Raw genomic sequence first — 17328 nt, 5'->3', positions numbered from 1 at the left:
AAACGGAAGCTGAGGGGATTTTTAGCCAAATGTTTTACATTGTTTTAGGGGGTTCCAGGGAGGGGGGTGGGTTAACCAGGCCAGGAGGGAAGCCAGCGCCAGACGAACAGGTGAGTCCAGGAGGGAAGTGAGCGGGGTGGGGGGGAGAGGGAACAAATTATTCTGGTAGAGGGTTGTTTTATTACATCGCCCCTCCTGTTCAACACATATGTGAAGCCGCTGGGGAAGATCATCCGTGGTTTTGGGGTTGAATACCATCTGTACGCTGATGATACTCAGCTGTACGTTTCAACCCCAAATCACCCCAGCGAGGCTGTCGAAGTGATGTCCCGGTGTTTGGAAGCTGTCGGGGTCTGGATGGGGGACAACAGACTCAAATTCAACCCCTCCAAGACTGAGTGGCTGTGGCTACCGGCACCTCGGTTCAGTCAGCTGACTCCAACGCTGGCCATAGGGGGCGAACAACTGCCCCCTGTGGAACGGGCGCGCAATTTGGGCGTCCTCCTAGATGCCCGGCTGTCAATGGACGACCATGTGGCAGCCGTGGCAAGGGTGGCGTTCCACCAGGTTCGCCTGGTGCGCCAATTGCGCCCCCTTCTGGACCGGGATGCCCTACGCACGGTCACTCATGCACTGGTGACGTCTCACCTGGACTACTGTAATGCTCTCTACATGGGGCTTCCCTTGGGACGCGCACGAAGACTGCAGCTAGTCCAGAACGCAGCCGCGCGGGCAGTCATGGGGAGTACTAGGTACTCCCACGTAGCACCGCTCCTGCGCGAGCTGCACTGGCTACCTGTGGTCTTTCGGGTGTGTTTCAAGGTTTTGACCACCATCTTTAAAGCGCTCCATGGCATAGGGCCTAGTTACCTGCGGGATCGCATCCTCCCACACACATCCCTGCGGCCAATTCGCTCTCACAGGGAGGGGCTTCTCCTGGTGCCGTCCACTAGGCAATGCCAACGGGCGACACCAAGGAGTAGGGCCTTCTCTGTGATGGGCCCAACCCTCTGGAATGACCTCCCCCCCGACATTAGAACCACCACTGACTTCCGCTCCTTCCGGCAGAAACTGAAGACACACCTGTTCCGACTGGCTGGCCTGGCATAATTTTTAACGTCTACCTCCTGGCATATATATTTCCTACTGGTTTTTTAAGGGATTTAATTTTATAGGACACTGGGGTTTTAAATTCTGTATATTTTAAATTATTCATTTAGCAATTACAGTTCTGTCTATTTTTATCCTCCTCTTATTTATGTATTTATCCATTTAATAATTTTAATTGTTTAAATTTTATTTATGATGTTTTTGATATGGACTGTACACCGCCCCGAGTCCCTTTTGGGAGAGGGGGCGGTCTAGAAGTGCTAATTAAATTAAATTAAATTAAATCTTAAAAACTCATTGCAGTGCAAGACAAGCAATTTTCAAAAATAGTTTGATGTGTTAGGAGAGATAAAGAAAAAACACTGTGCTGGCTAGGAAATTGGAGAGCACATTTCTCCAATGTATCCACTGGAGAAGACTGACCTACCTCAGTCTTACCACTGTAGAAGTTCATCTCTCCAGGCATGGAAGACAACACAGCTGTCCCAAAAGGGCATGGGGCAAGAGATTTGTCCCTGCTTTTCTCTTTACAATTAGTCTTGGCTATATATCCAAAAATAAAATCAGAGAAAGATAAGCTTGAGGATTTTCCATCAGTCCTTGTGCCTGAGCAAATGATAAGGTTATATGGGAGCTGATGTCCAAAATAACTTGAGAACACCAAGCTTTCATCTGTATAACTTTGGAATTTATCACAGCTTGTGAATAAATCCATATTAGATACCAGACCAGAAGTTTTTAAAAAAGCAGGGGATCAGAGTAGATAATGTTATCAATAGTCAGGATTGTTAATTAATGATTGTAAATGAGGTCTAGTCACAATTTACAATCATGTAGCTGATTTGTATGTTCAGTTCATAAGTCAGCCAATTTTAACATTTCCATTATTGAAAAATGAATGGAAATATGGGTTGAACTATAAGATGCACTACTTTTTCTAACACTAACCCAGCGGTTCTCAAATAGTGGGGCGCGCCCCCCTGGGGGGGCGCGAGGCTCTGTAAAGGGGGGCGCGAAGGCTCCCTTTCCATCTGGGTGCAACGGCGGCGGCGTGGGCGAGGCATAATATATCCCGCCTGGAAGTGGCAGCGCTGGGGACTGCTCAGAGACTCATCAGAGCCGTGGGCTGGATCTGTGCAAGAAGCCTGCTCGGGCGGGGGTGGGAGGGAGGGAAGCATGGCTGTCCCAGGCTTCCCTCCCTCCCCCCCCCAGCCCAAGCAGACTTTTTGCACAGCTCCAGCCCGTGGCTCTGATGAGTCTCTGAGCAGTCCCCAGCGCTGCCACTTCAAGCCGGGATATATTCTGCCATGCCCTCGGCGGCGTCTTTATGCAGGTAGCTCGCCTCCCCGCCAGCAGCTCCACCGCCAACATTCCGTCTGGAAGCGGAAGCGCAACAGCCGCTGTTGGGGAAGGGACAAAGGGGCGGCGGTCGCCCGATCTTGCCACCCCCACCCCTTCGCCCCTGGTAACGGCGACTGTTGTGCTGCTGCTTCCAGCTGGGATGCTGAAGGAGCTGCTGGCAAGGAGGGAGGGAAGAAAGGGAGGAGGGAGTAAGGATAGACAAGCAAGAGGGAAAGACGAAAGAAGGCAAGCAGGCAGGAAGGAGGCAGAAGGAAGGAGGGAAGAATGGAACTGGAAGGGAGGCAGGGAAGGAGGGAGGGAGAAAGGAAGGATAGGAGGATAGGGAAAGAGGAAAGAAGGCAGGCAGGCAGGGGGAAAGAGGAAGGAGGGAACTGGAAGGGAGGCAGGAAGGAAGGGAAGGAGGAAGGGAGGGTGGAAGGAAGGATAGACAAGTAAGAGGGAAAGAGGAAAGAAGGCAAGCAGGCAGGAAGGAGGCAGAAGGAAGGAGGGAAGAATGGAACTGGAAGGGAGGCAGGGAAGGAGGGAGGGAGAAAGGAAGGATAGGAGGATAGGGAAAGAGGAAAGAAGGCAGGCAGGCAGGGGGAAAGAGGAAGGAGGGAACTGGAAGGGAGGCAGGAAGGAAGGGAAGGAGGAAGGGAGGGTGGAAGGAAGGATAGACAAGCAAGAGGGAAAGAGGAAAGAAGGCAAGCAGGCAGGAAGGAGGCAGAAGGAAGGAGGGAAGAATGGAACTGGAAGGGAGGCAGGGAAGGAGGGAGGGAGAAAGGAAGGATAGGAGGATAGGGAAAGAGGAAAGAAGGCAGGCAGGCAGGGGGAAAGAGGAAGGAGGGAACTGGAAGGGAGGCAGGAAGGAAGGGAAGGAGGAAGGGAGGGTGGAAGGAAGGATAGACAAGTAAGAGGGAAAGAGGAAAGAAAGCATGTGACTACGGTGGGAGTCGAGGAAAGACCGGTGTGCTATGTTATGCAGAGGTGTACTTATAACAATTTTATAGACAAATTAGACTATTTACAGTCGCGCGGGGGGGGGGGCGCGAAATGTTTTCTTCTTCCTAGGGGGGGCATGACAGAAAATAATTGAGAAGCACTGCACTAACCCAACATAATGTAGCAGTAGGAATGTAAAGTTTGAAGCTGAGATTGCCTGGTACTGAATTTCCAACCCACATTAGTTTTTGGTGATTGGCATTGGGCAAATCATTGACACCCTCAGTTCAACTTATCTTGAAAACATTTTCCATGATATAAGCTTGGTTAATATATGACTTGAATGCCATGAATAAAGGGTGGGATGCTAGTGGGATGATGAAGCTCTACAACTGTTTTCCTGCACAATTAGTAAGAAACATTGGAAACTGTTTCATACTAAATCTGGTTCTGGGGTCAGCATTTTCAACACTGACCAGTTTGGATGACACTGAACTCAGCAGGAATTTTTTTTCCAGTGTTACCCAGAGATGTTTTGGGGGTTTTTTTTCATTCAAACCATTTGTTCTCCACTGAGAAATGGGCTTTCCCTACTGATCCATTAATGCAGTTAGCTAGCATTTACCATCAGGCAAACTGCAAGGCAGATCTCCAATGTATAATTAAGGTGATAATAAAGCGTATTGTTGGATGCCAGAAACCATTCCCAGCTCCTTCTGCATCCCGGGGACTATATGTTTTTGGCCAAATTAAGAAACAGAGTTCCAGTCCACCTCCTAATATAATATAATAAATTATATTAAGGTATTATAGTATCAATATAGTCATAGACTGAATGATTCAGCCCACTTTAAAAATGGTCTTCTTTAGAATCAGATTAGAATTAAGACCATTTCTATCCTTATTAGTTGTTCCTCTTGGGAAATCTGGCATCTGATTCAATAGCCTTCAGGAAAATAACTATATTACAATTAAACTACTTACTAACCAAGCTGTAGATGGAAAGCTGAGGATAAGAATACTGTCTATGCTTTTCAGTCCCTTCACTAAAGGCAGGCAAATGGGAATGTTGGGCATATTTGTCTGCTGTACAATTTGCTGGGAGAGAACACCAGGCCCAGACTCTTCAACTTCCATCAGCCCAAGCTAGCATAGCCAGTAGAGAAGGATTTTATGAGGCCAGAATGCCTGGAAGGCTCCAGGTTGCCTACTGCTCTAAAACATGCTCCAGAATCCTTTGAAATAGGTAGGTGTTCCAGAGCAGACATACTAGTCATTGACTTGGTATGGTGGAATATTTACTAAACCTTATGAATACCAGAGAGGAAACATGATTGTTGCAAAGAAATATGTTATGCTGGAGAAGAGGAGAAGCAAGAGAAAAGTTAAGTCTGGCTTAATTATCCTATATATAAATTAATCTGGAGAATTGCTCTAGCAGGTTTTCAAGATTCTATTACATCCTATGAATAATAAAGATCTTCCCAAAAATGGTTCTTATCTTCTGAGTTTGCCAGCGTCACAAGCATTGACATGTGGAAATTTTATGTAAGTCTAAAAAGTACTTTAGCATGCCATCATCTAATTTACCCTAATTCTAATTCCCATGACATGGCATATAAGAGCAACAGCTAACACTGTAAGAACTGCTGTCTGTTCATACACTAAAACTTCCATTTACTGTCCTCCCTTCCTACAATCTCTTTCATATACAGATTTATTCTAATTGGTCCCCACTCCCTACTTTAGAGCATGATGGGGGAGGGAGAGAGGGGGTATAAGAAGACACCGTTTGCTACAGTTCCTAAATATAGATATCAAATACCGTACTTGGACAATGTGTAAATATTCTGAGAAGCATTGGAGAATTGTCAGGATGACAGTGCACAGTCCCAATGAGGATATTTGGGGGGATTTTGTGGTGGAACATTAGCTAAGCCATTTTGTCTTATTTCAGCTGAACTAGTTTAGCAAAATCATCAAGGTGTTAGACATAGATTGGAGAGGTCCAGGTCAAGTCTTCATTAGTCACAGAGTTCATGAGTGAGTCTGATTAGTCATCATGTCTGTCTCTCTGTCTCTCTCTCTGTCTCTCTCAGTATCAATCTATCCATCCATCCATCCATCCATCCAAGCAATAAACTTGTAAGCTACTCAATCACATAAGAGCCCTAAGCAATTTATATTTTAAGATTAAAAACTACAATACAATAAGACATTAATCCAATCTAATATCAGACAAGACACCCTGCCTCAAGGAACTGTTGCTCTGTATTTAAATCAGGGAAGATCACCATGAATGCTATCTTGAGCAACAACAAAACATAAATGCCAATCACTCAGTAAACAAAGACTCTTCACCCCAATGCTGTTCTCTCTCCCATTTGCCAATGCTCTGAATCTAGCACAAAACAAAGCAGCTGAGGGACATCAAAGAAAACCACTTGGGACCATCCCTGCCATTATTGCCCTCACTTCTTGAGAGAACAATAGGGCAAGAGCTATGCTAAGATCACTTATCAAGATCTGCAGGCCACACTCAGCTGCCAGGCATCCAGCTTCCAAATACTATAGGTATTTACAAGCTTGCTTAAAAGTATGGCCAGACTCTTCAGCGGCTACAGAATGCAACTTCATCTCCTGTTGCTTAGCAATGCTTAATACAGGGAGGAAGCAAAGACCTGAGATCCTGTTTGTTCTCTGGTGGAATTCAAGAGTCTGAGGTGAGAAGGCTTATTCTTTCAGCTTCGGCCTTGATGCATTCAAGGGGGAGCTGCCCATGGAGACACTCTCTTTGATGGTGGGTAAACTTCAGCAAGCCATGTTCAGCACAACTGATAGCTTCTGCGACCTCGGTGGACATGGCATGAGGATAAGACCTTCTCACTCAGGCAGCTTTTCAAAAAGAAAAGGCATTTGTCAGAATAAAACAGCTACTAACAATCAGATAACTATTGAAATAGTGAACATCAAAAGAACCATGGGCCACACACCTCAGAAATCTGAAACAATGGTTCTGAAGAATGGATATACAAACCTTTATCCCACCAGGGAAACCCATTTCAATAAAGGATAGATGCAGCCTAGATTTCAGAAGCCAGTTCTGGGGTTATGTTTGAGGGGGGAAAGGACAACGTAAATAAATACACAGCAGTTATAATTTCTTTTCTACACCTTTTGGCCATAACTAAAGGTCACCTCCCACCTTGTCCTCTGTTAACCTTTCCAATGCACTTGCACTGTGGGCGGAGAGGAATAGAAAAATGGAAGGACACTATTATGCAATGTTCAGTGGCAGTTTTTCCTTCTCTATATATATTACTTTCTCTTGCTGCAGCTATTCAAATTGCAGAATATACCATAGCCACTTTACAATAATAACAAACAGAGTGAGCAGTAGAATGCCAGTAAAAGATTTTTGTGCATCACGTCCAAGATATTACCCAACTGCTACTCTTCAGGTACAGAACTTTAGTCAAGCTCATTTAGTTTAGTTATTTTCCTAAATGTGTCTTAAATTTATTTTATTTGATTATTTATATCCTATCTTTATTATTTCTACAAATAACTCGAGTTGACAAATACATCCAACATACCTTCCTCTTCCTGTTTTCCCCATAACAACAACTCTGTGAGGTGAAATTTGGGCTAGTCCAAGCCTTGCAGCAACAACAAATTATTATTTCTATTTATACCATATCTTAGTGGTATGAATTCAAGCATTCAAGGACCTGGGACAAAGAAAAACCTATTTCAGAATAAGAGCTTGGCTTTAAAGATCCTTCGTACTCTTCCTAATTATACTATCATTTTTATAAAAATTGATAGATGTTTTCCTTTTCAAAAAGATCTAAATGTTTTCAAAATAAACATAAGGGACCAAGGTCCAACACTTCCAACACTTCCCAAATGCCTCCAACCTTATCTAGTCTTTCCCAGGTGAAAGCTACCAGTCAGGGGAGATTCCTGCACTATAGGCAGGAAACAATAAAGTAGCTAGTTCAAACTTTACACATGTGGGTCTGGTTGTTCATGTCTGACAGAGAGACTAGCTTATCCTAAGACAAAACAATCAATGAAATGAATGCAAGATTTGTTAAAATGACTGAGATTTGCTCAACAAGGTTTTGGACGGAGGCCTTTCCTGCATGGACATATCAAGGACTAAAACTAGGGCCTATTTACTTACTCATGCTTAGCACACACACAAAAAAAACTTATCCACAAATGAAATGATGACCTAGGTACATAAACTGTGTTATTTAAATTGGAATACCAGAATTACAACTAAGTGAAAATAACTATTGCATTCTGGGGAAAAAATATCTGAAAAAGTTGAATTTTAATGAACGGGTGGAAAGAGAATGCTCAGAGGTGGGAAATATGTTTCCAGGCCCTTCTGTACCAAAGGAGCCCATTTGGCTATTAATCTCTCTCAGATTCTTATCTCAGGAAAAGAGAAGACCTAAACTATTAAGGTCCCCTGCTAATTTTTCAGGATGGGAAAGGCAGTCTTTGAACTCAGTTTGGTACTTACTCCCATTCTTTCCGCTTTGCCTGTGGCGTGCTCTGTATTTTATGAGCTTCATGAGCCTTGATGATATCTCGCTGTTCAATCAGGCCCCCTCGTCGGCGTTTGATGACGTCAGGGCTCACAGGGATAAGTTGGCTTTGCCCTAGGTCAAAGGTGCTGCTACCATCTAAGCCCAGAGTGGATTCTCTCTCCTGGGATCGCAACTCATAGAGAGCATCAAAGCTGGTAGTACGTGAGATGAGGTTGTCTGGCTCCAGCAAGCTACAGGAATGAGCAGGCGTCAGACCCAGGCGGTGCTTCCGCCATGCTTCTTCCTCTGGTAGGGCCAGCACATATCTTTGGGTTCCACTGCTCAGCTCAGTGGTGGTTCCTCCAGGAGAAAAAGAATCTGCCTCAGAGAGCAAGTGAGCATTTAGGGAACATGTGCCAAGGCTGAGCATCATGAATATGATTCAGGAACATCACTCTAGAAGAGACAAAACAAGGGGGAAATAGTTACTGACAAGTTTCTTCCTATGGCCTATTTCAGGGGTGTCCAAACTTGGGAACTTTAAGACTTGTGGACTTCAACTCCCAGAATTCCCCAGTGCTGGCTGGGGAATTCTGGGAGTTGAAGTCCACAAGTCTTAAAGTTCCCAAGTTTGGACACCCCTGGCCTATTTTAAATGGGAGAAGAAAGACTATACACAATAGAGACTGAAAAAAAGCTGCCTGTGTGTGGTTTACCCTTTTAAAAGCCAACATAACATAATAAATGAACAAGATCAGGACCTGGTTGTTAGAAGGAATGTGGGAAGTACTAATTGCACATTTTCCTGTAATATTCTGTGAGATGAATTTCAGCCTGAAAGTATTTGTGATGTAATGTTCAGGCCCTACAGGCTCAAGCATTTCAATCTATTGCAAGTAATGCAGTGAATGAAAATCCTACATTCAAAAAGTCTCAGCTCCCATTCAATCATAGTTTTTTTTAAAACTGCTAGTTTGTGCAGGAAAGACTGAACTAGGTAGGCTTGCAATCTGACTCAATGTACGTTAGCTCCTTATATTTCCATAATGTTCCTAGCAGGAAATGATGGGATTTTATAAATGTCATTGGGGCATCTCGTGCATAACCTTGTATTTTCTGCAAGGTATTCTTTTTGAATCGCTGTCTAAATGAAGTGGATAATGGAAATTAACATCTCTGTTTCTTGGTTACTCCGTGTAAGAAGTGGACATGGAATTGTAGTGGAGATATGCTCATAAATATCTTGTTTTTATTTCTCACACACATATTTTCCAAATTCTATTTATACGTCCCCAATTCTGCAGTCTCCACAGTGAGCTCAAAGATTCCCATTCAAAATCACTGTTAGACATCTTGCTTGGAAATTATGGAAGTTGTGCAACAAAACTAAATGATATGAGATGAGAGAAGGCATTAGATCTAATAGGCAATAGCCCAAGGAGGCTAGCATCACATTAAATCTGGTATCTAAACACCATGTTCTGCTCCTATTTATTAAAAATAGTAATGCAGAAATAAAAGTTTTTACAGGATATTGCCAAACACTATTATAGCTCAGGGCTTGTTGGTGACTTTGCAGTGCAACTGATGTTGCTAGAAGTAACTAAGGAGGAGGCAGAGGCTAAGAGAAGAAATCCAGAGAGGAAGCATATCAAACATCAGCCTGAAGGCACTCTTATGTATTGAAATAGCAAACACATTTTGCAATGAAAATATGTATGGGGGCAATATACTGATGGATATTTATTAGATCAACACTATAAGAAATGAGTCTCCAATGTGGATTGGAGTCAAATATTTAAAAGTGCAGAGAGAATACAGTATTCACTGAATCTGTAGGGGTTATTTTATTCATTTCTTACTTAATTTAAAGAAATGTAGTTAAATCTTTTATGGGAGGCCCCAAAGTAACACACTACTATCTTCAGTAGATCTTGGCTAATGATAGATGTTTAGACAACATGCCAAGTTATATCATATCATATTCATTTCATATATTCATGTCAAGCAGAACAGAAAGATCTCAAATTCTCATTCACTGTGACAATAAAGTTGCCCACTCATATAAACCCATAAAATTATTTCAAATTGCTAATGTCTGAGGAGTTTGATCCTCTAGATAATTTATTTGGTGGGAAGAATCAAAGCAAAGAGATAGGATGAACAGTCCTAAATTTCAAAAATAGGTAACATCTACACATGCATCTACAAATATACCAGACTAGTAAAATGAGGGTGAGAATATTCAGCCCTGATGCCAGATCGTAAGATCGTTATGGGCAATGGCTTTGTTAGTTGCTGTTAAATACTATATTAATCTGTACCAAAGCTTCCCTCATCCGTGACCTTATCAAGGATGAAGTGGCTAACTTGGAATGTATAATCAAAACCTAGGTGCATCTAGAACAGTGATGGCAAACCTTTTCGGCACTGAGTGGCCAAACTGGAACACGCATGTGCGTGCCGGAGCCCCAAAAACTCAAAGATCAGCTGGCCAGTGCACATGCACGCCGTCTAGCTGGTCTTCACATGCACCAGAGCCCTGGTCAAAGTGCAGCTGTTGGTGCACATGCTCACACTGGCCAGCTGGTCTTCGGGTTTCTGGGGTTCCGGCACATGTGAAGATCAGCTGGCCAGCACACATGCATGTACCGGATACCATAAGACCATAAGGCGATGGTGTGCTTGTCCACAGAGAGGGGTCTGTGTGCCACTTCTGGCACGCATGCCATAGATTCGCCATCACGGACCTAGAAGATAGCATTTCCCTCTTTGAATTGGGGTTTTGACTAGGGCACCAGCCATGAGCCCAGGAAGGGATGTGGGGGATAGCCATTGTTGCCTGGGAAGCTCAAGTAGCCACTACATCAGAGATAACCAGATGTGAGACCAAATGTGAGGTTCTGTCATTAAAGTTGGAGCAATTACGATTGTTGTTGCTGTACCGGCTCCCTACTGTGCAGCAATATTTCTGCCTGAGCTGTTCAGTTCTGCTGCTAAAGACTTTAACTTGTTCTTATTTGAGATAAAGGCTGGACGGGCTCAGAAGTTTATGGCTCACATGGAACACATACAGGGCAATCACCTGTTAGGTTTGTCATTTGTCATCAGGGTAGCTGTAATGTGATCTAAGCCTAGACTTGCAGCTCTTTCCTGCAGCCAGGAAGTAATTTGCACAGAATAATCACCTCATGTAGGACTATTCCAATGTGCTCTTCATGAAACTGCCCTTGAAGACCACTCTAGAAACCATACCTGTTCAGAATGCAGTGGTGTCACAGTTCTGGGTATGTCCCAACATGCCTGCATAATCCTTCTGCTGAGGGAGCTGAACTGGTTGCCAGTTAATTTCTGGGTGTATTAAGCTTCTGTTTGTCACCTGGCATATGATCTCTTTCTTTCATTGTTTCCACCCATCCAATAAAATCTGGCAAAGAGGAGATATGCTCTGAATTCTATCTGTTAAGGCACCTGATGGAGTCTAAGAACTGGGCCTTCTGTGTTGCATTCTGGAATAGAATCCTCATAAAGTTTCAAATATCTTACTATCCTTGGACTAAATCTTGTAGTTGCTTCCTCAGGTTAGGCTGGAACATGTGTCCATTTGGACTGGATTATGTTTGGTTTGTCTGCTGGTTCCTTCTGGTATAACCACATTTTAAAAAATTGGTTAAATGTATTGTATTGTAAGTTTGTTTTAAATCTGTATGCCATCAAGAGTTGCTGTAAATTCAACAGCCTTATAAATCGAAATTAAAGGTAAAGGTAAAGGTTTCCCTCGCACATATGTGCTAGTCATTCCTGACTCTAGGGGGCGGTGCTCATCTCTGTTTCAAAGCCGAAGAGTCCGCGCTGCCCAAAGATGTCTCCGTGGTAATGTGGCTGGCATGACTAAATGCCAAAGGCGCACGGAACACTATTACCTTCCCACCAAAGGTGGTTCCTATTTTTCTACTTCCATTTTTACATGCTTTCGAACTGCTAGGTTGGCAGAAGCTGGGACAAGTAATGGGAGCTCACTCCATAACGCGGCACTAGGGGTTCAAACTGCTGAATTGCCGACCTTTCTGATTGACGAGCTCAGCGTCTTAGCCACTGAGCCACTGCGTCCCTCAATAAATCTAAATTACAAATAAACATAACCTGATATGCTGTAATGCTGGGAAAGGGTTAATACTTTCTCACATTCAATTTCCCTAATTTTAAGACTGACCATGGATTCAAATTTGAATTAGGGGATCCTGCATACTCCCGGAAGTCAAATAAAATTAAGTTCTGCCTGGGAAAATGGCAGAAAGAACCTCCCGCTGAATTTTGATCCTAATCTGGTTAGCGAACCTCTGAGGCCGTACAGGACCCCATTTTATCCACAGATGCAAACATGTTGTCATCCATTGACATGTGATTAAAGTAGTCATGGAAGAGATTCAGTAAGTTCAATCATCATATTTGTATGAGTTTGGCTGGCTTGATTATTGTAATTGAGCCTATGATTACAGCAGTGGTGGGTTCCGCATCCTGTTGCAACCGGTAGAGTGCAACAGGGCTGGGTGTCCACCACATGAACATGTGCAGCATGTGTGCACATGCGTGCAGCATGTACATACGTACTTACCGCCCGTGATGCTCCAGCTGCTCGGCGAAGCGTTGCGCAGGTGCCATATGCTAAGTGTGCAGAAGCCCCGAGTGGGCCCTCCAGAGCACTGTTCCAGAACGGTACCTGGTGCTCCCTTCAGGCATCGGTACACCCATACTGGGGTGTATCGGTCGTAACCCACCACTGGATTACAGTTTTGTGTAAACCGGCCATGCTAGGAGGCCATGCAAGCTTACTTGTGACTAATGACCAGAACCATTTTTCAGCTCTTTTTAAAAGTCATATCCATTAAAGGAACATAATGACAGACAGGCTGGGAAATTCATCGTAGTCAGTTATAATTGAATATGGGATATTGTGCAAACAGTACAATCTGTATCCTGCTTTATTTATTTCTTTGCTTCAAATATATAGTGTTATTAGAAAGATGTATGGTTTAAATTTTTACCCTCTTTTTCTCTTTTGCTTTCTACCCCTCATCCATCGGTCCCTCACTATTACTGCTCTGCTGTTTTCTTCCAGACTGGAGCCTACAATGTTATAGCTTCAGCAGAGGCTGTTCTTTATTTTGAAAAAAAATCAGGACCACGGTCAGTTCACTCCGGAATTGAAGGCAGAATTAGTTAGAGACCACAAACTAGTTGCATGCAGAAAAAAATCTGTATCGGCTACTTGTCATTTGATGAATGAAAATGGGTTTTAGAGTTCCTTTTTAAAAAATGGGAATAGAAGTTCAAAATAACGTGGTATTCTTGCACTTCATAATGAACAGAAGGAAGCAAATTATGTAAATGTTCTATCATTCATTGTCTTTTCATCTCTCCTGTGATTTGGGGTGCTTTCCACGACTTTTCCCACTTCAATTCAATTATGAAAAAAGACATAATGAGGAAATTCCTCCCATTGCTGTTTTCCAGTCTGGGAAGTGTGGGCAGCCAGGAAAGCTTCCGAGTGATGGAAAGATGGCTCCATCTGTCATCCATAATAGTAAAATAAATGTGAAATCACTTCCAAGAGAGATCTAAATAAATTCTCAGGCATCTTAAGAATAAATATAGTAACATGGAAAAATGCTTTGCCATGGAAGAAAACTTGGGACACTTTCAGATTTCAGCACCCATTGCTCTTGTAAATTTAGAACAGCCAGGTTGTTCTACCAATAGTCAGGAGCCAATGCAAGCCTGCTTGGTCCTGAAATCAAGCAGATGTCCTGAAATCAAGCAGATGTCTTTGAAAAAGCCAATTTTAATTTAGAGAATCCATTATGATAACAGCAAGAAATAGAAACTATTCTGAGAAGTATCCAGAGACTGGGCAGGGGGAGGGGGGGATTTATGAAATAATCCATGAAATAATTCATAATTGCCTATCTTCACCATGATCAAACTTGATCATAATTACAGCAAGGAACTAGACTGGAGGCTTCATATTGCTCAGGCAAATGGGATGAGCTGCTTTTTTAGTGTAGCCTCATAAAATGTCTCATTCATCCACATCCTTCATTTTTCACTATAAAGGATTAACGGGCTCTCTTTAGAGTGCATTGAATATCTGATCAGTAGATTTTGAAGTACTGTTCACACATAAGCAAGCTATTCCTCATTTGCTTAATCAACCATCAGTCATAAAGTCTTTGGAAGAAAACAATCCAATGAAAGATAGATAGATAGATAGATAGATGGATGGATGGATGGATGGATGGATGGATGGACGATAGATAGATACATAAACAGATGGATATCACTTATATGTAAGATATCATGTGAGTTGTCATTTGATTCAATTGACTCATTTATCTTATAACTGAGGAGTATTAAATTATCTGAAGTTGATTACATGATCTACAGCTAAAATCTAGTGAGGTGGTAACTACATCTGCCTTTATCTAACAAATAAAGGCAAATATACATGTGCCAGGATAATGTTGCAGAATGTAATCTTGGTCGGTCACCGGGACCAGAGATTTAGTCTTTCAAACTTTTGGACTCATGCTGGAGCCCAGCCTCAGGAAACTTCTCTCTCACCAGAACGCATTCCCTGAGGATGAGCTCTAGTATGAAATCTGAAAGTTTGGAAGACTAAACCTCTGATTCCTGTGATTGACCCAGATTGGATCCCGATGTGTACTGTATGAAACAATTAAGTGGGATATATGGTGTAACATTAAATGACTGAATATTTTCCCCAAAAACAGTTTACTCCACCCAAGAACAGCAAATGGGGAAACATTCTAAACTAATCCTTAGTCTGCTGATTTCTTTGCTTAAATTTTTAATTAGACATTCCTTTTTAAAAAAAAAAAAGAGTGACACCAATGCACAATCATATAGTAATCTGAATAGCTAAAATAACTTACAATCTGCAGTGAGACTTCAGCAAGATCTCACCACACAAAAGCTACCACTATGTACTGGGTACATTTATATTATCACAAATATATATACAGTTTGTTAGGAAAAGAAACTGGGACAGCACTCACCATCCTACTCTGCAATAGCCTGTCTTCGTAGCCAATGTTCCATATACATTCTCACCATTTTGGCCATCTCTTAGAATGTCTGAGGAAAAAGAAGTGGAGAACTGAGATAAGGTGGCAGATGAAGCAAGAAGACAATGAAGGCTGGCAAGAGGATAAAGCTGATGGCCTGCAGAAAGTAGAGGGCAAGGAAAACGAAAACAGAATAGAATAGAATAGAATTCTTTATTGGCCAAGTGTGATTGGACATACAAGAAATTTGTTTTGGTGCATATGCTCTCAGTGTGCATAAAAAGACAAGATACATTCATCAAGAATCATAAAGTACAACAGTCATAGGGTACAAATAACCAATCAGGAAACAATCAATATAAATCATAAGGATACAAGCAACAAAGTTACAGTCCTGCAGTCATAAGTGAGAGGAGATGGGTGATAGGAACAATGAGAAGACTAATAGTAATAGTAATGCAGCCTTAGTGAATGGAACCGAAAGACATTGGAGAAAATGCAGATTGAATCAAATAGGGGCAAAATCAACTACAAATTAAAAAAAAAAAAACCAGGAACCAGGACTAACCCATCTACTTACATTTTCCTATTTTATGGCACTCCCTCCATAAATCTGATGGTGTTTTTGTCTAATCCATATACAGTACTTTAATGTAAGAATTCCAGGTAAAGGTCCCATAAGCATCTTTTAACCTATTGGAAGCAGAAACTTTCTAAAAGATTGCAATTTCATACCATACACAACAATGGCTGGTTAATCATCTCTGGTATGGTGGCAAATTGGTTTGCATGTTAATGCCTTCCTTGGGCACCAACTCCCATTGTTTTCACCAGGCAATTCAATAAGTTCCCTTGAGTTAACTGCAGTGCTTAAAGCCTGATTAAAGGTTTTTTTTTAAAAGTACAATGGTATGTATAAGGCAGTAGGTGGCACTGTACAACTAGATACCAAACTTTCCTCTGGAATCTACCGTTTTTACTTTGATTCTCATTTGTAGTGGCTTTCTTGCAACTTCACCTGCTGCAATGGTCTATCTGGCAGCAAATATTGTGAATAGCTCAGAATTACAGATGCAAGGATTTTTTTTATATATTAAGTTTTTTTTATTTTTCCATTCTCATAGCATATAATCACATGTATACTATTACATAGCCAATATTATTACATAATATTGTATTATTAAATGTTTACATCAATTCACCTTACCATCAACTCCCAAAAACAATTATTAGCTCTTCTGCTCTCCATACACCATATTTGTATCTTATCTATCACTTTCTTCTCTCCTCTCCCTCCCTCCCTCCTTTCTTCCCACTGTCATCCTTCTCTTCTCTACTTCCCCTTCATCTCTCCTTCTCGTCTCCCCTTTTCCACTCCTCCTTTCTCTCCTCCTCTTCCCCTCTCCTCTCTCCTATCCCTCTCTTCTTCCCTTACCTCCCTCCTCTACTTCACACTCTTCATCTCATTTACTTGGAGTATTTCAGCTTCTGAGCAAGCTCCATTTTATGTTGATGATATTTATAATTCTTTTTCAATATACATATTTAATTTTAACATATAGTTTCTTCCTTCTTTTTTTAAGAAATAGAACAAAAAAGTATACATATATAGTCATTGTGTTTTTAACCCCCCCTCCCCCAGCCTAGTTTTGGCCAAGATGTAAACCTGGTTACAATTCCCCACTATTCTCATCATTATATTTATATAATGATGAGAATAGTGGGGAATTACACGCCCCCAATTTGTGATTCTGTCTTTAAATCTCAATAGTTTCCCATTGTAAATTTATTTCATGTTCCCTCTCCATTTTTCCATATCTTGGATTAGATTACCCTTAATTGTCTATAAATAGCAATCCTTGCTGTTCAATGTTCATTACAATTCCCTTAGTCTACTATATAGAATAACAAATGGTACACATCTCACTTCATTCATCATATTAAAGGTTCTATATATATGTATATATCCATGTTTCATATATTTTAACCCATGCTTAATTGTCCTTCTATTGTCATATTCAATCAATTAGCAACTCAGTTTAATTATCATATAAAAAAGTGAATCACAAGCCTTTGCTTTACAATCTCCCCATATCAGTTTCATGTTTATCCATTATTCCACATCTTTTGACCTTTTATTTAATTATCTTTCCATTAACATATTCAATCAGTTAACAACTCCATTTTATTGTCATATTTAGGAATAAACCCCAGTTTAACTTTATATTTTCCCATATAACAATTTCTAGTTGTCTATTTTTTTCCTATTAAGTCTTTTGTCCCACTTCTCTATTTCTGCCTTCTCC

The 17328-nt window shown here is 41.7% G+C and overlaps 1 protein-coding gene across 1 annotated transcript in view; it reads right to left on the bottom strand.

Moving 5' to 3' along the window:
- CACNA1E (calcium voltage-gated channel subunit alpha1 E) overlaps nucleotides 1–7999 on the bottom strand; it is a 363346-nt gene extending 355347 nt beyond the window's left edge. Inside the window, exon 1 of the mRNA XM_081946599.1 lies at nucleotides 7931–7999. The gene's annotated coding sequence lies outside the window, so the exon portion shown is untranslated. The remainder of the gene's footprint in view (nucleotides 1–7930) is intronic.
- Between the last annotated feature and the right edge of the window lie 9329 nt (nucleotides 8000–17328).

The sequence above is a fragment of the Natrix helvetica genome (genome assembly GCF_964273705.1).
Source record: "Natrix helvetica genome assembly, chromosome: 3".
In the NCBI taxonomy this organism is placed as follows: Eukaryota; Metazoa; Chordata; class Lepidosauria; order Squamata; family Natricidae; genus Natrix; species Natrix helvetica.
Note: the sequence above shows the minus strand (reverse complement) of the source record. Positions and strands in the feature narration are given on the sequence as shown.